The sequence below is a fragment of the Phyllostomus hastatus genome, unplaced genomic scaffold (assembly GCF_019186645.2).
Source record: "Phyllostomus hastatus isolate PE091 unplaced genomic scaffold, TTU_PhHast_1.1 phas_scaffold_12, whole genome shotgun sequence".
In the NCBI taxonomy this organism is placed as follows: Eukaryota; Metazoa; Chordata; class Mammalia; order Chiroptera; family Phyllostomidae; genus Phyllostomus; species Phyllostomus hastatus.
In genome coordinates, this window is record NW_025334007.1 from 4,079,217 (window position 1) to 4,103,244 (window position 24,028).

At 38.0% G+C, this 24,028-nt stretch overlaps 1 protein-coding gene across 1 annotated transcript in view; it reads right to left on the reverse strand.

Annotated features, from left to right (window-relative positions):
• IL1RAPL1 (interleukin 1 receptor accessory protein like 1) overlaps positions 1-24,028 on the reverse strand; it is a 582,852-nt gene that overhangs the window by 20,024 nt on the left and 538,800 nt on the right. The window lies entirely within an intron of this gene.

Genomic DNA, 24,028 nt, shown 5'->3' on the forward strand with positions numbered 1-24,028 from the left:
CGACCCTTTGGTTCATAGCCTGAGTTCAATCTACTGAGCTACACCAGCCAGGGCAGTACAATTTAATTTTTTTCAATTTATTTATTTTCCTAGAGAGAGGAAAAGGGAAGGAGAAAGAGAGGGAGAGAAGCATCAGTATGTGGTTGCCTCTCAGGCATCCCCTATTCAGGATCTGGCCCACAACCCAGGCAAGTGCCCTGACTGGGAATGAAACCAGTGATCCCTTGGTTGGCAGCCCGCACTCAATCCACTGAACTACACCAGCCAGGCCAGTACAATTCTATTTGAATTACGTCCAAGAGCAGGTCGTAATTAACCATAGTTATAGAAATCACAAAATGATTGTTCTGCAGATGGGTTATGGGAAAAATTCATTGGAATGAGGCAAGAGGAAATTTTCTCAGGTGCAAGAAATATTCTGTATTTCTTGGGTGTAGATATACAAGGATATACATTTGTCAACATACAATACAGTGTACAGGTGATGTATTGTACAATTTGTGCACCTGAAACCTGTATAATTTTGTTAACCAATAAGTGCAATGAAAAGGAAATAACTTATTGAGCTGGACACAAGGTCTATGCATTTTATTGGGTTGGCCAAAAAGTTCATTCAGTTTTTTTCCATACTATGGCTCTAGTAGTGCTTAGCTGTCTTAAACTTCTTGAAACAATTTTATTAGATTGTATTGTGACATCTGCCATATCAGCATGCAATAAAAAATCTTATCAAAATTGGTGAATTTTTGTGTGGCCATTTTAATATTGAAGATGGAAGGAAATACACATTTTCAGCATATTGTGTTTTATTATATCAAGAAAGGTAAACACGCAAAGGTAAGAAAAGATCTGTGCAGAAGGTGCTCTGAAAGAACATGTCAAAGCGGTTTGTGAAGTTTCTTGCTACTTTTGACATTTTGGGCCAAAAAACTTCTTTGCTGTGGGGCTGTCTGATGCATTGGAAGATGGTTAGCAGCAGCCCTGGGCTCCACTCACTAGACAGCAATAGCGGGAGATAGCTGACATACTCAGAATATCCAAATTGACAGAGTTATTGGTGAAAATGGAAAATGTGTCTTTTATTTTATGGAAAAAAAAGTAACAGACTTTTTCACCAACCCAGTATTTTATTAATTGTACTTCAGTTCTTTAAAACAATTTTTTTTTTAAAAAAGAGCCATTGTAAGTTCTAACCCAAGGCCTACGTGGGGAGAAGCTGTAAAGAGAGATGGAAGCGGACAGCTGATCTGCAGGGAGTGGTTCTTCCTGGTGCCCCGAGCATGCCCTTGGATTCTGGAGGCATCGCACTGGGCCTGCGCCTCTCGCATGCCTTAAACACCTACCGAGTTGAATAGATATCGAAACAATCAACACCTATGCCTGAAACATAATCCTATTAATCTAATATGCAGAGTTCTCATTTTCTTTGGATGGTATTTCTAATACTGGTCTCTATACAGTTCTTAAAAACTTTTAAAAATGGACATGTATAAGTTAGAGAACAATTTTATAAAGGTAATCCCTTTTTATTTTCAGAGAAGTACTTGCACAGATGTGAATGGTTCCCATTTCTAAATGTCATGAACTACTCAAAAAGTTGTGTGTACTATTTACTAGGCCAATCAATTATTACTGTCTGAAATGTAATGAGAAAAAGAGAGCAGGGTTGATGTGGCTAAGCCATTACTAAGTGGTCTTGTGTCACCTGCATACCTCCTTTAAGGTACAAACATGAAAGGTTATATATACCTAGAGTATGGACAATAAGCAAGAATAAGCCTTCTGAGCTACATGAGAGTCTTTTAGTAGCAAGAATACCAAAAACCGGTCAAGAAAAATGGCATTTACAGGGAACTAATGGATACTGAAATCCTGAGATCATCTCACATTGTCCCTGATACTTCTGTAGAATTACATGCAGAAGCATGGTGTTCTTATAATGTCCTTGAAAGTCAGTAAAGAAATGTGTCTTTCTGCACAGTACACACACCAGTGCCTGCTCCTCAGTTACAGGGTTTTTATGTGAGAGTAATTTATATGCCTTCACATTATAAATGTGTGTAGGTTAAAAATTTTCCATTTGATTCAAGTTATTTGCATAGGTTTATAAAGCATGTATAAACTCTCCCAAAGAAAACGGTGTATCACCTTTAGTTTCCACATTTCTTTTGCTCCAAGCTGAACACATTCATTAATGAGTGTTACCCTTTATTGCTTATACCTTGCACGAGGACGAATTTACCAGGGGTTAAATCCTGTTACAGTTAAAAGAAATGATTGGGGCCCACTTCTGTATTTTATCTTTACATTGAAATGGAACTGCCTTATGACCAAAACACTAATTCGAAAGAATATCTTTACATGACAATATGAGCTGTGTTACCCTAGCAAATGTCATTTTCCCTTTGAAATGGGATCTGCTTTTCAACTCAAGTTCAAGTTGCCTGGAGTTAGCAGCATTTAAAAAATAAAAAGATTCCATTTCAGCACAAGTCAACATCAAAGGATGGAAAGAGAAAGTGCAGACCTTTTAAAATCTGTTTAGCTTTTGTGTTATTTTGTTAAAATGATAGACTTTGCCCCCTTTAAAGTACTGAGACTGAATATTGAAAATTGTAAAGCAAAATCACTGGGCAAAACCTAAGGGAAACTGGCATTTGGTTAAACACAACAAATGAACAAATGCCAAAGAGTTACATTTAAGGGCACCAGTAGTCATTTAGTTACAGGCAATTAACAATAGTCCTTGGAAAGCTCCAGTATGGGCTAAGGGAAAACACATTGATTATTGCTGCAGTAGTAGACTGCTTTTGGAATAAATTGCTTCAATTTGAAACTAGATTTGCTACAAGCATTTTGAGCAATGACTACAATTTTTTCTTATCAAGACAGCTGGACCAAGCAACTCTTTAAAAGAAACAGCTAATTAAAATAAAGCACATGCCATCTCTTCGTATATCGGATTACATTGCAAATAATAAATGCGTTTGGTGTACACTAATCTTGCTACAATTACCTAGTATAGTTTGGGGTCCTAATTTTTATTGGCCTATATCTGGTATTATTGTGCGAAAACTTTTTCTGCTAGGTATCTTTGAACAGGTAAAGATGTTAACAAAGTTAAATTAAAGTTTATATGTATTTTTGAACTCTTCACTTGCTCATTTTGTATCTCTGTCTCTGTCTCTCCTCTCTCTCTCCATATGTGTATGTGTGTGTGTGTGTGTTAAAGTATGACTGAAGATTTTTGGTGAAAATTGCTTCACTCATTATATAAAGTCCTTTGAAATGCTCTGCCCTGATTTATATGCAGTAAAATGAAAGTTTGTGGGGGAAAATGCATGATAGGCAATATAATGATCCCAGTTTATTCATTAGCTTCACCAAGTACATTTCCTCTTCTTTCATTGTGTTACAAAGAGCTAAACTTTATAAGGATTTATCCATCCACATAAATTCATATGCATATTTATTTCTCTGGAGCAGTATAACTTATTTGTTCCTGGCAGGAGGATAATTATGCTCAACCTACAAAGATATTCAACTCAATTCTATAATACATCAATGCAATTTAGAAGCAGTTATAATTTTTTTTGGTAACACATTAAGAAGCTGAATTGCTATTCACATAATAGCAAAGAAATGTTTTACAAAGGTAGAAACTAGTATGTAAAGACAGCAGTTTTGCTCTTGCAAAAGTGCTTTTTGAAACAAGGCAGCGTATACCTAATAATAATAACGATGCTGATGAAATGAATGTCGCAGCTTGATGTGGCAACATTTGGCAAAAGATTACATTCAAAGTAGCATATTTTGCCTTTTTGTAAAGAAGTTTTCAGACAAAGTACCAAATTAATTTTAACTTACTGTCAGCCAAGGATGCCAATATTGTCGCTGTCTAGGACCCATCATTAGGGCATAGTCAGCCTAAGCTCCCACAAGCCCTTGGAACTGAATTGTTACATGTTAATACACTATTAAAATTCACAATAAAATGAAACACTAGAGGTAAAATGCATCATTCTCTTTACAGTTTGCTAGAGCCTGCCCTTGGAATGTGTATTTCCTCTTTCCAAGAAGACAGGAAGTATGTTGTATTTTCTTTTCCTATGAAGTAGGTAATATTCATAAGCGGTATGTATTAAAAGACAGGTTGACAAGGTAAATAATGAATAATGACACTAATTGAATAAAATATAAATCCACGAGTTCATATTAATTATACATTAATAAAAAGGAAAGCTCTCCCTCAGAGCAGACTGTCCATTGGTACATATAGAAGGGATGATGGAGTTAGAAATCACCATTTTCCTCCATCCTAATAATAATTGATTCAAGCAAGAATTATCAACAATGACTAAAATTATTGGGTGAAGGACTGGTGAGGCAGGATATTTACACTGTCTTAAAGTACCTCCCTACAGTCTACTTATTAATAATTAAGGGGAAAATGAACAGCATCTCAAGGAAGTGACCAAAATCAACATCACCAGTAATGGGACAAATTGACATCATGTACATAAAATGCGCTTTCTGCTCTTCAAAAATGACAATGCCCTGAAAGACAAAGAAACCCTCCCAGAATCAGAGAGACTAAAAAATCATGGCATCAAGTGCAATGTGCAGTGCTGGATGGGAAATATGGTATAAAAGACATTATTGGGACAATCTCTGAAATGTGAAAATAGACTATATACTAGATAATAGCATTCTAACATTTTCAATGTTCCCGAATTTGCTACTCATACTCTGTTTTTTTTAAAGAAAATATCCTTGTTTTTAGGAGATTCACAATGAAGAATTTAGTCATGATGTCTGTTACTTACTCTCATGTGGTTCAGCAATAATATGTATTGCGTGTTACTATACAGAGGGTAGTTCTGTCTTTTTATTTATCTATCTAAACAAAGAGAGATAAGGCAAATGTGACGAAATGTTAATAACTGGTCAGTATAGTTGGAGAAAGCAGACTGAAATTTATTGTATAATTTTTGTGCAGTTTTTCTGTAATGTCTGCTGGTTTATATTTCAAAATAAAAAGTTAAAAAACTAAAAGACAGGTCATATGGCAAGAATACATTATTGCAAGTGTTACTGTAATTAGAGTACATTTTGGGCTGATTACTTTTGGATTGAAATGTGATGATTTACAGCTACTCTAATGTATTCTGTACAAAGCCTCTGGTTTGATTTTCCAAAAACATGCCCTAACCTTGGAATTTTCTTCAGTAATTGTCAGTCGATCTACATTGCTGATGGAAGAAAGTGTGAACTCCCTGTGTTGGTATTCAAGGTCCTTCACTCCTTTAACTGAAGCGGCTGATGAATCCCTAGCCAGAATCATCCCTCCAAATAGGAATTGAACTTGATATGTTTGCCCATTTGTGTGCAGACCTAGAACTTCTCCTTTTTGTTTGTCAACACTCTACCAACTCTGCAAGGCAAGGTTAAGATTTGAGCTTTTGACACTTTTCCAACTGAAAGTGAATCATGTCCTTGGAACATGTATTTTCTGTAGGGCTTTTTTTTGGTGACTTACCCCATTGCATTATATAATATAGTTTTATTTCTGGTTTTTACATTATAAATGTGTGCTGTACTTTGGGACCTCTGCTTTGGCTGTTCCCTCTAATTGGAATGTTCCTCCTCAGATTTCTACATGCTTCCCTCTGCTCCTTCAAGTCTTTCCATTTACTTTTCTTATTTTTTTCCTATATCATTTATCACTATATACCATGGTATTTAATTTTCTTATTAATAAGTTTATTATTGTTTATTGTCTATCTCATCCCGTTGGAACTTAAGTTTCATGAGGGCAATTTTTATTTTTTCACATTTCTTTTTTATTAGATATGATTTTAAAAAATATTTTATTTATTTATTTTTAGAGAGGGAAGGGAGGGAGAAAGAGAGAGAGAGAGAGAAAGAGAGAGAGAGACATCAATGTGTGGTTGCTGGAGGCTGTGGCCTGCAACCCAGGCATGTGCCCTGGCTGGGAATGAAACCTGCGATGCTTTGGTTCGCAGCCCACACTCAATCCACTGAGCTACGTCAGCCAGGGCTTCATATTTCTTATTTATCTATGTGCCTTGAAAACTATCTGACACATAGTAGGTGCTCAGTGAGTACTTGCTGACTAAATGAATGACTGGATGATTAAGAACAAACTCAACTTTCTAACGCAAAGTTAGATTTTGTACATTCCCACTCTAAAATTCCAAGAATATCTCTATAAGACATGTTTTACAGCCACCCAGAAGGCTCAAACAACTGATGAGGTATAATTATTAATATGTGGTCCATTATATTCCATAGAAAAATGGTCAACTTCATAATATTGATTTAGAAATGTTTTTTCATTCATAAATCCACTGATAATATAGACATATACAGACTTACAGACTAGAAAAGGTTGTATTCAATTAGCATTTAGAAATAAATCATGTGTTGCTTTATATCTTTGATACTGCTATTCACTTTTCTTTTCATTCATTCATTCACTCATTCACTTTACTTTTGTGTAGTAAGTGCCTTACATGTGTCAGGTGTGCTGCTTTAAGTCCTAGTAATAAAATGATAAATGAAATATAGTGGGGGGAAGGGTTTTCAGGAACTACTATAAAGGACACATGGACAAAACCAAGGAGGTGTGGAAGCAAGGAAGGGAGTTGGGTTTGGCTGGGGTGGGGGGGCAGGGTGGCAGGGGTAAATGCAGACAGCTGTAACTGAACAACAGTGAAACAATTTTAAAAATGAACAAAAAAAGAAATATGCTTCTTGCCTTAAAGCAGACCATGTCTAAATGCAGAGCTGGGCATGCAAGCAATTTTTAAAAACAAAATAAAAGTTACTATTTATTGTATACTTAGGTGTCGCTCTGCTAGGCCTTTTATACGGGTGTAAGGAATGTTGTTTTTAAAGATTTTATTTATTTCTTTTTAGAGAGAGGGGAAAGGAAAGAGAAAGAGAGGGAAAGAAATAGCAATGTGTGGCTGCCTCTTGCGCGCCCCCTACTGGGGGCCTGGGCCCCACAAACCAGGCATGTGCCCTGACTGGGAGATCGAACCAATGACCCTTTGGTTCGCAGCCTGCACTCAATCCACTCAGCTACACCAGCCAAGGCCTAGGAATGTTTTGCTGTAAGTACTATAACCATAGGTGATCAACTTTTGGAGTGTTTGTGCAGATGCAGGTTTCCTTTGGGGGATTTTATAGATGGGGATCAGACACTGCATGGCACAGTGCAGCACACTGTCTGCACAGGTTCTTGGCAAGTAGTTTGATATGGAGTACAAGAAAAGCAAATGCACGGCAAGATGGGTGATGGTAGGCAAATTCATACAGTGAGCCCTCAGCTAGAATATGTTGTTTATCTTTTTTTCCTTTTTAAAGCAACTGGCATGTACCTTGTCAATAAATATTTGTCTGGAGGATTCATGATATCAATTATTCCAGGTTCCCCAAATCAGGTCAGAGAAATAGAACAATGGTTCATCCTCTCCGGTGCAAAATGGACATTTTATAAATGGACAGTTTGGTTTACGAACACAGAGCTTTTTTCGCTGAAAGCATTTCTTCTTTAGATTATAAAAGCAGTATTTGACATAGGTCTGTCTAAAGATTGTAACATGGGATGTACACAGACATTATGTATTTGCACACATACAAACATACAAAGTATTCATAAGAACACTCCTTCATCTTAGACCATATACAGTTGAGTATGATGGGGAGAAACCAGAAAAGAAAGAGGATACTGCTACAGTAAAGAGCAAAATGGGCCTCAGGTGACCAGCTTAGTAGACAGGGCTATTGTATATCAAGGTGTCAAACTTCACTGATGCCTGAAAGAAAATCTCTCAGAAGAAAAAGCATTTGCTTTCCCTCTTCTAGGGATTTCCTTCTGAACATGTCATACAAATAGACGGACACAGATGGAATGTTACAAAACATCTCTTGAGAGCAAATTGCCACAGCGAAGGTGGCATTGCCATTTTTTCTCCTTTTTGTTAAAGGCTGAAGTGTTTATCCTGGAAGCAATCCTCCACTAGAGGATACATTGTCACAGAACAATTTGTTCTTCCATTGGGAATACTTTGGATTGGCCAGAGAACCCAGAACATCTGGACTGCTTAGATAACCAATAGAAGAAGCCATGTTTTCTACAGAAACATTGAACCCCTTAAAAAAAAAGATTGTACAATGTTTTGTAGTATATTCAATGGTTGAAAATAGATTTATAAAATATTCTTTTTTATCTTCTACACATGTAAAACCTGACTGCATTGCAATATACAAAATGGGATGCTTTGATAAACTTCAGAATTTTATGTTATTATACTAATATTCTTCCTTTAGAGTTTTAACACATTTCCTAATTATTGAAAGCATTAGAATAAAATGTGTTCAGCAAAAGCTGTTTCTCTCGTGAGACAACTTTCATTCAAAGTCTTAGGGATTCTACAGAGCTAGAGATTCTTAAGGCAAAAACAATAATCAAACCATAAGCTGGTTCATTTCCTTCAATGGAAGTAACAGGAAAACTCATTTCTTATTGTAGGAGACTGTCCTGAGTGGCGTGGGCCCAGCTCCCACAGGACCCACACCCATAGATAGGTTCTCCCGTGGGGAATCAGGCCTACAATGAGCCTAGGCCACTTTGAATCTTGCTCTTGCTAAAAAACTCCCCCACCCTGAATTGAGGACATTTACTTCAAAGCAACTTCCTAAAACCCATGCTAAACCTTCCAAGGATGAGTGTAACTGGTTCAACCACTTTTGCCTTTTCATTTGCAAATATCCCTCTTCTGTGATGTGATTAGCAGCATTGTCTCCTTTGTTCTCTGTAAAAAGTAACCACCTAAAGTAAACCTGTGCATAGTCAATGAGGACCATCATGTAATGTGCCAAGAAACCCAATAAAGGCTACTCATGGCAAGGGCCAAGGCTTTTGCTCCCCTTGAGAGAAAAGCCATGCTGTCCCTTTTCCTCCACCAGACTCTCATTTCATCCATAATGACATGGACACTGCGGGCTGGTGTCTGCCTCATCTTATCTGTTGAATCTTTTTGATCACTCTTTGTTTTCTTATAACATAAAACTGCTGAGGAAAATAGTGGTATGTGTGCCTTCTTTTCTCATTTTGTAAAGAGATACAAGGTAATAATTTATTAAAACTTGTTTAAGGTTTTTACCCTCATTAATACTCTATGAAGAAATGGACATATTTTGGGAACTATCAACAGCAGAACTTACCATTCCTTGATTCCTCATAAGAAAATAGTAAATGGCTTCTTAAACTATGATAAAGTTGAGATGAAGTGGTTAACTTGTATATTTTAGTGGCCTGTGTAGTTGGGATACATATATGAAGGGCCTGTCCTCAAGAATAAATTCTCTTTTAACCAAAATGGCAATAACAGAGCCCTGCTTCACAAAGAATAAGGCATTATCTTATCATTGCACTCTGTGTATTGGTTTCTGGCACATGAAAATTAGCAGTGGTTTGAGAAAATAATGCAGACATAAAAGTGTCCTCTAAAATACAATGTTTTCTAATATAGACAGACATAAAATGAGAGCAAGATTATACATTCAAGCAAATAGGTTTTCATATACTTTACAAATGTGCAAATAACTTGATTTTAGTACAAACAGAGTAATAATAGGTTTCCTGTCAGGATTTAAAAATATTTCAGTGTCTGTACAAAAACAGATTTATTTTTTCTCTTTTTTTCCTGACTCCATAAAACATGCTTATTGTAAAGAATTTGAAAATCATGTAAGAACACGAAGAATAAATTAAAGGTCACATGTAATCACACTGCCCTGAGATAACCACTATTATTACTTAGTTTAAATGCCTTTTTTAATACATCTTTCCAATATATTAGGTTTTCAAGTAACCTTAAAAGAGGCAAGGGATATATAGCTTTAAATGCTAATATTCCAGAATAGCTTATAGTTTGCCTTTTACTCTGGACAGTTTGGAATAGCGTTGTACAAGGTGGCTTATAATCTGTGCTTCTACCAAGAGTCATGGTAAAGTCTTTAGCCAAATTAATCTTTCAGTCACATATCTATTTATCTAACTAGCATTTATAAATTCCTGGTTCAGCAAGGCAAGTTTAGCAGAAATTATTTAACACCTTCAAGGCACTTCTCTCTGTATAAATAATCATTTTGGCAACAGTTTATAAGTATTCATCGAAAAAGTAGGTAAAAACATAATCTGATTTCAGAGAAAATGTGAATTTCAAATTTCATTTAGTTTAATTGCATTGTTTTCCAGATGAGGAGACTAACCTGGTGTGTGAGTAGTCAACAGTTGAAAATACATTTTAATAATACAAATTATGTGACCACTGGGTTGCTAGTGACAGGAGCTTACTTAAGAAGACAGTCAATATGAAATTTTATTGTAGTATCTTTAATGTATTCCTCTAAGCTATTTTCATTACTGAGATATTTAAATAATATAGACAAATTTGTTTGGGGGAAATTAAAAGTGCACCCAAGCAGTTGCGAGTCATTCCCTTGAAAATGTGAGATAGTAGAAATGAGTTTTCAAGTCATACTCGTTTTACATTACATACTAGAATTAGAATTCCAAATTGATTTAAGTCAGGCAATTTATGTCTGTCATTCTTTTAAGCTTTGATAATGACCTCTTCCATTTTCATTTCTATGAATTTGACAACCATTACCAGTCAGTACTTTTAACTGCACTCACATTTCCTAAGGAATTGAAATTTCTATTGTGCAGTTTTAAGAACTTCTCAACTAAAGATCTGAGGCAACTTGACAAACACTTGAAAGTATAAGAAAATGCCTGGGCCCTGGCTGGTGTAGCGCAGTGGATTGAGCACAGGCTTGCAAACCAAAGGGCTGCCAGTTTGATTCCCAGTCAGGGCATGTGCCTGGGTTGCAGGCCAGGTCCCTAGTAGGGGGCGTGGGAGAGGCAACCACACGTGGATGTTTCTCTCTCTCTCTTTCTCTCTCCCTTCTCGTCTCTCTAAAGATAAATAAATAAAATCTTTAAAAAAAGAAAAAAGAAAATGCCTGGGAAGAGCAACTACTTTATTTCACTTTCAAGATTTGCAAAATGAGGTACAATGACTCAAAACTCTTAAGAATCTATAAACCCTGAAAAATGGGTTAATATATACTATTAGTCACCCAGGGTTTAATATGTTCTTACAAGATTCATGTACTGAGGCTTAAGGGTAATTAGTTTGCAAATAATAAAAATGAAGAACAATGACTCAAAGATACTTGCTTAGGTTGAACCCAAGTGAAGAGTCAAAAAAAAAAAACACTGTTTTTTTTTTTTCACAGTTTGCAATTTCTTTTCAGTCAATCCTCATTCATATCAAATTTGAATTCATGGTAATGATTCTCGGGTGGTTTTAAAAATGACCTTTTTGTGCTTCTTAAATATACCACTGGATTTTTTGTGAAGTAAAAGTAAAATGTACTTTAATAACAGTTAAATGTCAACTTTTAATTTAGAGAAATCAACCTGCAGATAGATCATGCTTCATAGAACACATGTTAAAAATAGTAATGGGTCCGAAAAAGAGACAAATACCTAACATATTTCTTACAGATGGCAAATGTAATTCTCAACAACAAAATCTAATGCAAGTTACCATGGTAATTTATTGGAAATCAACACATTCTTTCCTACTGTATGACCTGAGAGAGTAGTTAGCAGTTTTCATGTGTCCTGTCTAATTTCTCACTTTACTGACCTGGTTGTCAAAGTTCGATATGCAGGGACTGCCTATTAAAAGTTGAACCTTGCATTCTATGACCCAGTTGTGCCATTTCTCAACTGACTGCAGGAATTCACAGCCATAAAAATGCACAGCCATCCTCCTGCTCCCCAACAATGTGGATTCAGTGCCCCAGGATGGTGGTAGACATCCCTCATTCAGCACTGACTCAACTACTAAAGACAACTAACCCAGTGCTTTGCCCACAGCTGGCACTCAATATATACTTGGTGGATAGGAATGATTTGGTGCTCTTTCATACAACAGCATTATATGAATCATCTCTAAGCAGCCTGCAGTGAAGTGAGATTTTGAGCAAGTTATGAAACATTATCATATCAGTCAACAGGGCGTTTTGACCTAAAAACAAGAATATTAAGGTGGTTCTGAGAAGGAAGAATGAGTGGTGTGTTTGGCCATGAATATGCTATCTTGTTTGTGATTTCTGATCATGTATGTGGAAATATGTTATGTGTGTGCTAGATGATATTGATGGGCTTCTTGCAAATACCTTACATTAAGTTATTTTTTAAAAATGGCCTGTCTGTCATTTTCTAACACAAAGATCTGAGTTTCAGTGGATTCCCGCTACTCTCACCTTAGGTTTACTCGTGTTTTATAACTTTTGCTATTAGATGCTAGATAGTTGAGGGGGTAGAGGATGGGTGAAAAGGGGAAGGGGAATATAGTCAATAATATTGTGGTAAGTTTACACGGTGACATGATTACTAGAGTTAGTGGGGAGACCATATTGTAAGGCATAAAAATATGGAATCACTATATTGCACACCTAAGACTAACAAAAGTAATATGAGATTGTATACCTACTATACTTAAATAAAAAATAATATAAAATGAATTAAACTTTTGAACACATCAGAACTGTTTATACAGGTTGTGTTTCTGTATTATTTTCTTTCTTTGCCTTTTTGCTGCCATATCATTGCTCAATAATATGTGGCAGTTCATTTCTCATACTATGCCTGCCCTTCGTTACTACATATAATTGAGATTTAGCTGAATAAAAGTGCTCAAGACAGGAAATTAGCAGTATTTACTGCCCATCATATACCTTGTTCCCTCTTGGCAATTGCTATTTGTAGGAGACTGTTCTGGGTGGCGTGGGCCCAGTTCCCACCGGGGGATGCACAGGACCCATGCCCACAGATAGGTTCTCCCGTGGGGAATCAGGCCTACAATGAGCCTAGGCCACTTTGAGTCTTGCTCTTGCTAAAAAACTCCCTCACCCTGAATTGAGGACATTTACTTCAAAGCAACTTCCTAAAATCCATGCTAAACCTTCCAAGGATGAGTGTAACCGGTTCAACCACTTTTGCCTTTTCATTTGCAAATATCCTTCTTCTGTGATGTGATTAGCAGCATTGGCTCCTTTGTTTTCTGTAAAAGGTAACCACCTAAAGCTAACCTGGGCATAGTCAATGAGGACCATCATGTAATGTGCCCAGAAAAAAAGAAATAAAGGCCTGTCATGGTGGAGGCCATGGCTTTTGGCTCCTCTTGAGAGCGAAGCCACCCACACTTTTCCTCCACCAGACTCGGTAGTCCACGTGAATGTCTCTCTCCCATCCCCAATGAGCTGGGGTCCGCATCAGCTATTTACATAGGCTAATACACACACACACACACACACACACACACACACACACGAGACAGAGGAAAGAGAGGGGGGGGAAGGGGAGGGGGGAGAGAGAGAGGGAGAGGGAGAGAGACGGAGAGGGAGAGGGAGAGAGAGAGGAGAAATGAGAGAGAGATTCCTAAGTGGATTTCCTTCTTTCAATGAAAAAGTAATGGAAGAACTGTATCTAACAATGCGAGCTCTTTTCAGTTAAGAGGTTAATTATTTAATATTTGAAGAGAATGCCCTCTCAGACATCTCTCTGATGGCAAATGTGTTCTATAAAGCACAATTTCTTTCAACACATGCGGCAAGTAACCTCATTAAGAGTAGAGTGTGAGGGCAATGTTCAAATAGGTTCAAAGGTGCTGACCATGTAAAAAGAATGAAGCAATTAGTTGGAATTAGTCCCAGTGACTGGCTTTACTCCTCCCTTTTTCATTCCTCTCTCATGGAAACAGTGAACTCAAGAGAGCTAGTTGCTCTTAACCTATTAGATACTACCAAGTTTATTAGAGGATCTATTGCCTAGGCAAAGATCTTGGCATGCAAATTGTGGTCCACAGACTGACAAGATCAGCATCAATAAGGAACTTGTTTGAAATTCAAATCTTGAATTATACACAAGGCTATTGAATTTGAATTCCTTTTAAACAAACTCCCTAGGTGATTGGTGTGAACTGCAAAGATTGCAATAGCAACAACAACAAAAAGATTGTTAAGTACTGTTCTAGTGACTTCTAGTTGACTCTCCAAGAGTGGAAACACAAGGAACGTTTTTTTTTGTCATTTCCTGTGGCATAAGAAGCACCCATTCTCTTGACCTTCCAATTACATTGGATATAATCTTGGATGAGATTAAAATACTCATGCAACCTAAGTGCCTATCAGGAAATGAATGGATCAAAAAACTGGTACATCTACACAATGGAATACTATGCAGAAGAAAGAAAGAAGGAGCTCCTACCCTTTGAGACAGCATGAATGGAACTGGAGAACATTATGCTAAGCGAAATAAGTCAGGGGGTGAAAGACAAATACCATATGATCTCACCTATAAGTAGAATCTAATCAACAAAACAAACAAGCAAGCAAAATATAACCACAGACATTGAAATTGAGAACAAACTGACAGTAACCAGAGGGGAGGGGGAGAGGGATAATGGGGGAAAACAGGGGAAGGATCATTAAGGAATATGCATAAAGGACCCATGGACAAAGCCCAAGGGGGTTGATTTAAGGGTGGGAGGCAGAGATGGGTGGTATGGGGGGAACTGGTGGCAGGAAAATGGAGACAACTGTATTTGAACAACAATAAAAATTAAAATAAAATATAATAAAATACTCATCTTTCTGATATTCATACTATAGGTCAGTGGTTCTCAACTGGGGCTGATTTTGTGTGTTGGGGGTGTTTGGTGATCTTTGAAGACAATATTTGACTATTGGGAAAGGTACTATTGGCATCTAATGGATAGAGGCCAGGGACACTGCTAAACAATCTACAGTGTGTAGGAATAGGACAGCCCCCTATAACAAAGAATCACCCAGCCTAAAGGTCAATAGTGACAAGATTGAGAAATCCTACTGCAGATAAAGTTCATGTTACTCAGAATATGTTTAAGCATCCCATTCATCAAAATGGGTTGTGTATGATGAACCATGTAACACAGAAGTACAAGTTAAAGATCTCTATCAATAATTTAACATTTATAGGAAAACAAGTGAAAAATTCAATAAAGCAAATAAAGGATTTCTAAAGGTTATGCCTTGTATGACTAAGTACTAAGAGCTTTGGCACCCATGATTAGTTCACCAAGAATAATAAAAAAAAAACTGAAAGGCTTATCATTCTTGGCTCTCAATATTGGTTTTTATCAAAGATTATCCCCTTATTAATTATTAATTGAGAAATAAGCTAATCATCAGCAACTAGTGGTCCTGTTTTTTTCCAAAAATAGATGCTGCTTGGGTATTCTAGTTCACAATAAAGAAAATGGAATGAGCGAAACTACTAAAATGCAAAACTATGCTATATAATATATCTCCATGCTGTAGTTGATCAGGAAAACCTATGATCAACAAACCTTTGGAAAGGTATTCCAACGCTGAGGTAAAAATAAGTTGGAGTTAACCTCACTTAAATCATATATTGCATGTCTAAGGAAGGAGCTCAAAAGTTCAGTTTGATGCCTGTAATTTCGGTGGCAATCAAGTAACCTTGTTGGAATGTCCATGTCAAGACACTGAAATGTGTAAAATCACTAGTGGCAGACAATCTGTGCTCTCAGCATTCATAATAGCCTCCAGGTGTGGTCCTTATTTGTTTGCTTTTTGTTTGCTTGTTTATTTCAGCATTAATTAACAAGAACAAAAGTTGGGGTCAGCTATTTATGTGTCTTATACGACTGGAGAGCAGAGAAGTAAGAAAAATGCTACAGGATAGAAAAAAATTTTCAATGCAAAACGTTAGATCTCATCCAAGGAGAGAATTTGTTAAACCCGATGCCCCTGATTTAAAGATGCTGAAGCAACATAACTTAAGTTCTTTAATATTTTGACATTGTATAAGCAATGAAGGGAAGCAGAATATACCATCCCAAAATATGCCTTTTTGACATTAGTATTATTTAAGGCTGATTATTTTTAAGAAACAGCAGACACAGGAGAAGCTCTGAAAACCAAGAAGTTACCCTTTTGTAATAGAGATGGACATTTATAAGGGAAATTTCCATTTGTAAGGTTTTTTCTTTCTCTGTACCACAAAAGGAAGAATGACTTTAAATTTCTGCAAAGTTTTACCAATGGAGAAGGCAATGACTTAAATTTGCATAACAACCTTATTCTTGTTTTCTGTGCTTTTCTAGGTAATCTCCCATAATGGTCCCTTCCCCAACATCTTATTTGGTTGAGCCTGAAATGCTATTTAAGGTGGTGGCTTGGGCCATTTGGAAGAGTTCCTCAGTTTTCCTGGGTATCCCCCACATATATAGGAGGTACGCATGTTAATAAACTTCTGTTTGTTTTTCTCCTGTTGATCTGGTTTCTTACTACAAGGGGTGTCTCAGCTGAAAACCTAGAAGGTAAAGGGAAAATTATTTTTTCTCCCCCACAGCCATGACTCAGTAAAAGTGACTCTTTCCTTTATGCCTACTCAGTTTTTAATGGGTCATTTTCTTTCCAGGGAGATGTCACCAATATAGAGAGGTAGGAGGTTTTGATATCTGGGAAAAGTTTGGCCTTTACATTTTCTGAAATGAGTGGTTAAAGTTGTCAGAGATGAGCCCCAAGAGAGGTGTAAATAGTTCTTTTGGTCTTATTGCATCTCTCAGTAAATAAACGTACTGGGTAAGTAACAACAAGGATAGGGGCACATATTACAAATATGATTCATTATAAGAAGGGATAAGAAGTCCACTGGGCCTAAATTCATCTGGCTTTAAAACAAGGCATCCTAAATGATGTGTATGGTAATTACATTATTAAAGATATTCTAAGGACTAGGCAGTTTATTGAACAAGTCTAATTCCTATTGATTACGTTCTTTGGAGAGAGAGTGTGTGTACGTACACAAGAATTAAAATGTGTTTGAGGAGGCATAGAGAAAGCCTAACTGTTCATCATTATTAACTAGAGTTAGTCTTGTAACAGGGTGCAGAGCAAGGGGTTCCCTGAAAATAGAATATCTTCCACATTTCTAGATTGGGGGAAGAGGGAAGTGGATGATACGGCCTTTGAGATATGTTGCATAACAATGGCAAGTTAATAGCTGTGCCTTCCTGAAGGGAAGAGGGATGTGGCCCAGGGTGAATTGTGTACAGGACTGTGAAAATGCTCACTGGCTCCTGACATAGTGGTGGGGTGGGGGGAGTTGCAGGCACTGGTGACAAAGCCAGGGGTGGAGGAGCTTATATTTCACCTGCACAAGAGGCAGAGTGCAGATGTCCACCCTGGATGTCCGTGCATCGCTGGAAACTTCTGCCCTGGGCATCTATGACTAAAGATGGCAGACAAAAAGAGATAAAAGATACTGGGGAACTGGCAAAAATGGTGGACACTAACACACCATACAAAGGGCCTAATATAAAATCATGGAGGAAGTTCCAGGGCTGAGAATTTAAATAACGGCAGGCTGAAAGAGAAGGGACAGAAGCTATGCTGTCTGGAGTGAGAGAGGAGGTACTTCTGCTTCACTGAAGGACATACGGAGAAGCCACTCTCTTGGGACGTGTGCCTCCCTGGACCGCACCATGACCTAGTGTAACATATTTTCCTGAACCACTGCATGGAGGCTGAGAACAGCACACTCCAGATCCTGAAGGAGAGAGCGGCTGTGTGAGGATGGCAACTCTGAGACCCACAAAAGAACTTTCCAGAGCGGATGGAGACCTGTTTGTGTGACCAGCTTAAGAACAGATAAGGAGATGGGGGACTTCTGGGCATGGTTCTGGCTTGTAGACTTTTGTGGAGCAAGGGAGGCTCTGGGTCTCGTGGGAAAGGAGGGCTCTGAGCAGCAGTGCTCTTGGGCCGCCCACCCCTTACTCAAGGTTGGAACCCTGTTGATAAAAATCTGTTTCCTTCAACACTAATTGTTGGGTCATATGTAAAGGCGCCACATAGCCGAGCCCCGGTTTGCTCAGTAACAGTCCCTCAGATAGATACTTTGCCAGTTCCCAAACTACTTCATGATGAATGAATTTCCATATTATTGCAATCAATACATCTAAACATAACCATTCAGAATAGGAATGATAATGAGCATCCCCTTAACGTGACAGTTTCAAAGGCAAACATTCCTTAGAAGCACAATTATACATTAGGAATGCTTAATAACCGTGCAATTTTAAAAGTAGATGATGGCATTCCAAATTATATCGGTTCTTATTTCCTGTTCATTTAATGTTATGAGTGCCAGATACAGAGTAGTGTTATTGTCAGTATTTACCTAGATGTTGAAAAGGGGAGAAAAATGGAACTTAGACACTGGGCTTAATAAACTGGGAACATAAGCTCGCTTGATAATCAGGAAGCTCTAGTTTCACAACCCAGGGGAGTATAGCATCGTACTCCACCAAAGGGATTAACTCTTCCCTCCCCGAGCCAGTAACGGATTGCCAGGTGAGAGCAGAAGGAGGCAGGTGCATGTACAATGTAAGTCAAAATGGCACAAGGGCAAGTGCTTGACCACAGAGGCCTGTCAATACAGCCCGGGGAAAGAAGGGATTGGTTGGGAGGTGGGCCCATCCAAAACCTTTGAAAGTTTGAGAAGTCGATTCTTTTGAAAAAGTACCTGGTCTGTCCCAAACTCCAGCTCCTGGTTATATCTCCAGGGGAACAAAGATGCTCTCTCTCTCTCTCTCTCTCTCTCTCTCTCTCTCTCTCTCTCTCTCTCTCTCTCTCACCCACCTGGTAACGCACTCACCTGTGTGTTGGTGTGCTCTCTTTCCTGGGAGCACACAACCACAAGGGTCTCCTAGCTACCAGACCCACAGCAGATGGCGTGGTCTCCAAAGGGACTAAACTCTCTCTCTCTCTTTCCCACCCAGGAACACTCTTGCCCCGTGTGCTTGTGTGTTCTTTCTCCACAGCCACAGCCACCAGAGCAGCTGGGAATAAGCTAAGCTACCTGGATGGGGACTGAGGCCACTTAGCAGAGCCTGAAATCTGTAGCACAGCAATGAACTTTAGGTGTAAACATGTGCTAAGCTAGCTGGCTGTTGGATTGGGCTGTACTTTCATATGGAGTGTAAACTCTGGGCAATGGCTTTCATCCTGGCCCTACTGAGGACAACAAGACTGAACTTTTTCTATGGTGAGATGGCTGAAGATGGGACATTGGAAGGCCAGGAGGGGAATCCCCTTAACTGTACACCATCAATAAACCATACCACAGAACCACTTTTTCGGGTACAGGTCTCAGGAAATTTCTTTCCTTTAGACACTACAAGGGTCCTACTTCCACCACGAACAGTAGGTTCTTATAATTACCATTAAATGCATGTCTAAATGAATGAAGGCCTCCTTTAGGACACTACATTCAAACTAAAATAAATCTATTATAAGGTAAAATATAGAATCAAAATTGAACAAAATTGCTGGAGATAAAGCTGACCATTTAAATGAAAGACAAATTAGATTTGAGGGATTTTTTAAAAAATAAAACACGTAATTACTGCATCCTAAGTCGCCCAGAATATCATGTAGTTGGAGCAGAGAAATCATGTAATAGCTGCTAATATTTATTGCTTGATAAGAATAAACATCGTGTAATTTGTACTGACATGTATTAGTTTATTTAACCCTCAGAGCTGCTCTATATGGAAGACATAATTACTATCAGCATCTTATAGAAGAGAGATTTGAGGTTCTCAGAGCTTAAGTGCTTTGCCCAAGATAGCACAGCTGGTATAGCACAGAGTTGGGTTTCGAACAGACAGCCTTGCTCCAGAGTCCACACCCTTAACCATTCAACTGCTTTGCTCCAGATAGTAAACATGTCCCCACTTCGAGGGCAGCCAGGGTTAGAGTCGAACCAAGACCACAGAGTGAAGAAGAAAGCCAGAGTGCCTGATGGGTGCAAGAGCAGCAAGGCTGGAGGCCAGAGGCCAGAGGCAATGCTGCTGGGTGTTGTCAGGGACGGTGAAATTCCCCCTCTACCCATCTTGAATTCTTATGGCTAGACTAGTAATCAAACTGCCACAAGACCAGATGAAGAGAAAGCCCATTTAATCAATGATGCTCAGAAAAATGATCGAAGCAGGCACCTTTTCATACTTTTTGGATGAAGAAATAAACTTTTGAGGAATTGATGGGACCAAAACAAGTGAGTGTTCATTAGGAAGAAATCGAAGCAAAGTTTGGGCTTGGGTAGTAAATGATTAAAGGTGCAACAAGGTTTGTTTATGTGAGCTTTTCGGCTCTGGATTCCTTAACCCTAGCAATCAGGGCATCTCTTAGCCTCCAGGTGTAGGGAGGGTACCTTTCACCTGGGAGATTTAAGGAGGGCAGATGCAGAGAGAGGTCAGACTGTTCTTCCTGCATTGAAAGTTTCTTAAGTAACTTTAATTCCAAAACATCAATATCATAGTGGATATATTGGCTTGGCCTACCCTGGACCCCAGCAGTTTCTCTCCGGAGAATTCTTCGTGTCAGGGAAATGGAAAATGTAAAAATGGAGAGAATAGGAAAGCTCAGGGTTTTGGAGGGAAACCGAAGGGTCAGTATTTGATGCAAGTCAAGTCAGGTACCCGCAATTAGAACCTAAACAAGGGCGTCTGGGTAAAAGTTTCAGACACTCAAATATGGAACCCAGTCATGTATGAACAGTAGTGAGAACAAGAAATGACACAGTAGTGAATGTATCGAATCTACTTTGGTTCTTTGTAAAGCAAGCGTCTCATTTTCTGGCTTGTCAGGACAGGGACTAGAGTGAGGAATAAGTGGCAGGGCGGTTGTGGACTAACATAGCCCCATGGCCCTTGCTCCTCCTTCATCCTTCGCCTCTGTTTCACTGCATGATCTAGTTTTCTGTGTAGTGTGTGAAATATGTGTCTACTGAATGTCTGACATAATCCTACCTGTCCAAATACCTTCCCTGGCTGTAAGAATCAACAAATTTAAATATTTTCAAGTAAGGTTTTTCTATGGTCTAATTTCCTGGTAAATTTTCAGCCAGTTTTTCTGGAACTAAGATATATATACACATATATTTATATATAAATATATATATAGATATAGATATTTATGTTTATTTCTATGTATATACAAATTTATATTTATATATTTATATATGATATATATATATATATATATTTGATAAAAGGATGGTCCAGAATTCTAGCTGAATTATTTATTGCAGCATCGACTTGGAATTTAGGAAGACTCACTTCATACATGTGAACGATGGCTCAAAGAATCCATGGCACCCATTGGAGGGCTCTAACATCACTTTTATTATTTTAACAATCCTGAACAAAAGGTAACAGTGGAGGGAAAATGCTTCAAGTAACTTTTGGTGTGTCCTGGTATGTTTACCTCAGAGAACTGATAATTTGTGGTTTGCACAAGGCATATTCATCAAATGCTTTAACATATCTCCCTAGGGAGGTTTTCAAATGAAAGTCTTTGATGGTCTGTAAAGTAAGTTAAGCGATTTACAAATCAATGGCAGAAAAATATGATTAATAGCAATACCGTCCAGTTCCTTCACTCAGCTTTAGTCTTGTGTGTGATGCAGCAACTCATCTCGTAATTTACCTAATTATTAGCAAGACAGCAACTTGACTCTTTCAGGGACCCTATGATCAAAACCCCAAATAATCAGTTCACGTGTGCTGTGCCCTGAACTTCTGCACCTCACAGAGCTGGTGAACTTGTATTTATGCTATATGTTAACCAAAGTCATTTCCTTTTTTCCAAAGATAGTTGGGATGGATCATTCCACAGGATTATACAACTTTCAAGGGCAGGAGACTTTGTGTGTTGCTTGTTGCCTTGTTGAATTGATGACTCATTTGCTGTGGCTCCTTTAAAAAGAAGGCACATGCTAAACTTGAAGAGGAACTTTTGGAATATATGACCTTGAAGGATTCTTTTTGGCTTCTTAATGCTTTCAGTTTACTAAACATAATGTTGGGATAAATATATATTTGAAAACCACTGTGGAAGATTTAACTATTGAAAAGAAAGGTGCTTTAACATTGGCTATAATTCTCCTCTTCATGGTTAAGTCATCAGACATTATTGTGAAAGTTTATTTTTTCAATTTCCTTGATTCTTCAACCATTTATTTTTGTAGTACTGGAACTTTATGTAGCTATGGGCAAATTAACCTTAGGCTACACATGCTAAAATAGGCTGGGAGGTGTTTGACCCTTCCTGGCGGTGTGCCTGACTACAAGAACAGGGCTTTAATAGTTGTATCCTCTTTAGATGCATTTCATTTTCTTTCCTCTCTCCTTATGATGACTACCTAACTGTCACTCCTGTCTTGCCCTAAGATGAAATATATATTGTCTGAGTCAACCGATATTTATTTATTTGTGCCCGATATGTTCTCTCTACTCCTTCCCTTCTTGGGGAATAACTCAGACTCTTTAATTAGAGCATATTGAAGAGAGTGACAAGAATGGTGACACTACCCTCTCCACATAAAGGAAGAATGAGTAAAAGAAACTAAACAAGTGGAATCTAAGGAAGAAGAGATCCAGCAGGATCCTGGTGACTGCCATCAAACTTTGAAAGGGCTGTTTTGGAAAACAGAGGTGACAAGTGTAGAGCTGAGGACCAAGGGCTGACAGATGGTGAAACAAGGCTGCTTTTCTAATAGGTAAGCTTTTCCAAAGATAGAATTGGCTCCCTTAAGAAGGAATGTGATCCAGTATAAGTTACTAGGGCACTCGGGAAGATGTTGTAGAGTAGTTTTACCACTGAAGCTGTTTCCAAGCCTGAGAAGCTCTTTCTGCTCTTTCACATGCATAATATATTTCTACTTGAAATCCCTTCACTGAACAAAAGATATGTTGGCCTAGAAAAAGAAACAATTCTATTGCTAGCTGCTGCCTACCTTTCCCCTTACCTACATTCCCCCAACGTAGACTATTTTAATATTGTAGTCACCTTGACAACAGACATGCCTGTTTTAATAGTTTTAAGCGACATTATTCAAAGGGATTCTATTTCCCAACAAGATGGGGAAAACAGTCATCAGTATTCTCTTTTTCTTACTGCAAAGAGTCTAGGATTGAACATATACTTTGCATTGAAAATCATTGTAAATTTGCTGAGTAAGAGAACATCAAATGTAACCGTTGCAAAAACTAGAAAGCTTTCCCTTAGCATAATACAGAAAAATATATTTTTCTCTTGTAATGTATATGAAACATTTTGCTGACTAAAGGGCGTGGTTCAAATTTCACAATAATCCCTACTTTCAAAGAATTCAATATGTATTTATACATATTTTAACCCTGTGCATAAGGCATTGGAGCTGTTGTGGAATCAGGTTTAGTGTGGCAGATGTTGCCCTCCACCACAGCCTATTTTACTGGAGTCACTGTTAATAAATTATAGTTAAATAATAATTCATTAATAGTTCATTAGGACAAGGTAGGAGTGACAGGTAGTAATCATAATAATTCATGAGTGAATTATTATTTGACTATGGGAGGATGTTATGCATGTAAAAGCTATCCAGGGTGGAAAAAATATCAAGAAGTACTGCAATGGGGAATCCACTGGGCAGAATTTTTACACTAAAGGAACAACTTCTAATAAGAAATGCAGTCTACGGTTTAAAACTATTTCAGTTATTTTTCATTGATTTGCCTCTTTCTAATAGTAATTAATTACATTTAACTAAATACTTTCTGTCTACAGGCTTTGTGCCAAACTCCTCACGTCTTGTCTTCTTTCAGCCAGAAAACACTCTAAATTGACACTATTTTTCCCCCATCCCACATATCAGGAAGTTGAAGCATAAGGAGGTTTGACACCATGACCAAAGTTCTACAGTTGGTATTGAAACAGATCAATAAATCCATATGTGACTCTAGAGCCTGAGCTACTCACTCATCCACTGTGTTACCTGCCTTGATAGCTTGAATGCTAATGTGAT